Source organism: Mustela erminea, chromosome 20 (genome assembly GCF_009829155.1).
Source record: "Mustela erminea isolate mMusErm1 chromosome 20, mMusErm1.Pri, whole genome shotgun sequence".
Taxonomy (NCBI): domain Eukaryota; kingdom Metazoa; phylum Chordata; class Mammalia; order Carnivora; family Mustelidae; genus Mustela; species Mustela erminea.
Genome location: NC_045633.1, coordinates 6,524,394 through 6,526,724, shown reverse-complemented (window position 1 = coordinate 6,526,724; position 2,331 = coordinate 6,524,394). Strand labels below are relative to the sequence as shown.

At 44.4% G+C, this 2,331-nt stretch overlaps 1 pseudogene; it reads left to right on the top strand.

Annotated features, from left to right (window-relative positions):
* The first annotated feature begins 535 nt into the window (after positions 1 to 535).
* On the top strand, positions 536 to 1,819 carry LOC116581440 (annotated as a pseudogene).
* Positions 1,820 to 2,331: the final 512 nt, after the last annotated feature.

Genomic DNA, 2,331 nt, shown 5'->3' with positions numbered 1-2,331 from the left:
CAAATATTTTTTCTGACCCCAATGGTGTGAAACTAGAAATGAATTACAAGAGGAAAACTGGAAAATTCACAAATATGTGGAAACATACTCTTGAACAACCACTGGGTCAAAGAAGAAATGAAAAGTGAAATCAAAAATTATCTTTAAAAAAAAGATTTTATTTATTTGAGAGAGAGAGAGAGAGAGAGCGAGCGCATGCAGGGGAAGAGGCAGAGGGATTGGGAGAAGCAGGCTTCCTGATGAGCAGGGAGCCCAATGTGGGCTCGATCCCATGACCCTGGGATCATGACTTGAGCCTAAGGCAGATGCTTAACCAACTGAGCCACCCGGGTTCCCCAGAAAATATCTTGATACAAAGGAAAATGGAAGCACACACTAAACTTACGGGATGCAACAAAAGCAGTTCGCAGAGGGAAGTTTAAAGCAATAAATGCCTTCATTGAGGAAAAAAAAGAAAGCATGCTTCCTAAAGCAAAAGAACCCAACCAGTGTCTCTTGCAAAGGAGAGAGTCAATTCTTAGGATAGCTTCCAGCCCTGGAAAATGAGCATCATCAAGGGACCCCAGAATCCAATCACAGCATGTACACTTCTTTTATGAGGTCTCATCACAGCTCTGACCTGATTCCCACAAACTTTAATATGTTTATATTTAATATTTCCCTGTAGATGAAGAAAGCTTTTTTTTTTTCTCACCCCCTTTGGTAACCAATGGTCTGTAAGCTGCCCCTTTGTGGGAAGGTAAGAGGCAAAGTTTTGTGGGCATGCCGGCCATCAAGTATTTCATCAGTATCCTGCACTGCTGCTGATAAACCAGTCTTGGTATAGATCTATAGGCTGGGGCAATGCGAGATAGAAACCTGGAGGGAAGTGTACCCACAGGAGTTCTTTAATCCCTTGTCTGTGTTGCTTCTAAGTCCAGCTTGTTTGATGCTATCTCTTCATTGATTCAGAATAAGACCCACAGGGTGCCAGTTACTGACCCGGAATAAGGCAACACCTTGCACATCCTCACCTATAAGCGCATCCTTAAGTTCTTCAAATTGTTTGTCACTGTGTTTCCCAAGCCAGAGTTCATGTCTAAGTCTCTGGAAGGACTGCAGATCGGCATGTAGGCCAACACTCCCATCCCTGTCTACACGGCTCTAGGCATTCTGAATGCACTGATTCTCAGCCCTGCCAGTGGTGGATGAGAAAGCATGTGTGGTGGAGATCTACTCAGGGTTTTATGTTATCAAATTGGCAGCGGAAAAGACCTACCATAACCTAGATGTGTCAGCAACCAAAGCTCTACAATGTTGATCACATTACTTTAAATGTGTCCTTGGGTATGTGTCTGGGTAGTTCCGTCAGCTAAGTGTCTTATTCTTGGCTTTGGCTCATGTCATGATCTCGGGGTTGTGAGATTGAGCCCTGCAACAGGCTCCACACTGAGCATGGACTCTGTTGGAGATTCTCTCCCCTTTTCCTCTTCCTTTTCCTCTGCTCCTGCCACTCGCATGTTTTCTCTCTCTCTCTCTCTCTCTCTCTCTCAAATAAATAGATAAATAAAATTTTAAAATACATCCTCAAGTGTTATTTGCATGAGACTCTGGAGACCATTCTCAACAGGCTCGCGGAACCAGAGACTTGCCTATCTGTAGTGGTGGATAAGAATGAGGCAGCCAAGGAAATTTTTATCACCATCTGACCTCCTTTCAGAACTTGGTGCTCACAGGCAAAGACAAAAAAATCCTGACATGGGGAAAGAGGTCAGGCAGCGCCAGGAATCAGCCCTACTCCCTGGCAGCCCTGGGAATCACAGATGAACTCTTAAAATAACTGTGACTATCCCCTGCCCAGAAGACCCCTATCTTCTACCTGGAAACTGGGGAAGGTATGGGAAGAGGAAGGAGAATGGATTTTAAGGTGCCCTTATCCTCACAATACTCTTGAGAAAAATTTTCAGCCTAGACCAGTCTAGCCCCTGTCCTCTCAACACAGTCCCTTTTCCAAGCAAACTATGGGTTTTGAGCCCCTGAAAAAATTCTGGTCTCTTAGAGATTCCAGAACTTTACCCAGCCTTTAAGTCTGCCTTGGGCTCTACCCTAAGATAATAACACAACAAAACTCTTCATAAAGATATTTTTATTCACCCCGTTTCAAGCTGTATGGAAGAAGGTGAACCCGTTTAGTGACATTTCTTCCCCTAATAGGGATGGGGAGGAAGGTGGGAAGGGGAGAGGTCTTTGGGTTCCCATGCTGTATGCATATGTAGGGGATTGGGGGTTAGGTGAAGAAGGAGGGTGAAGTGGCTAGGTTATTGCTTTTCATGGCAATCCTCACTAAAATGA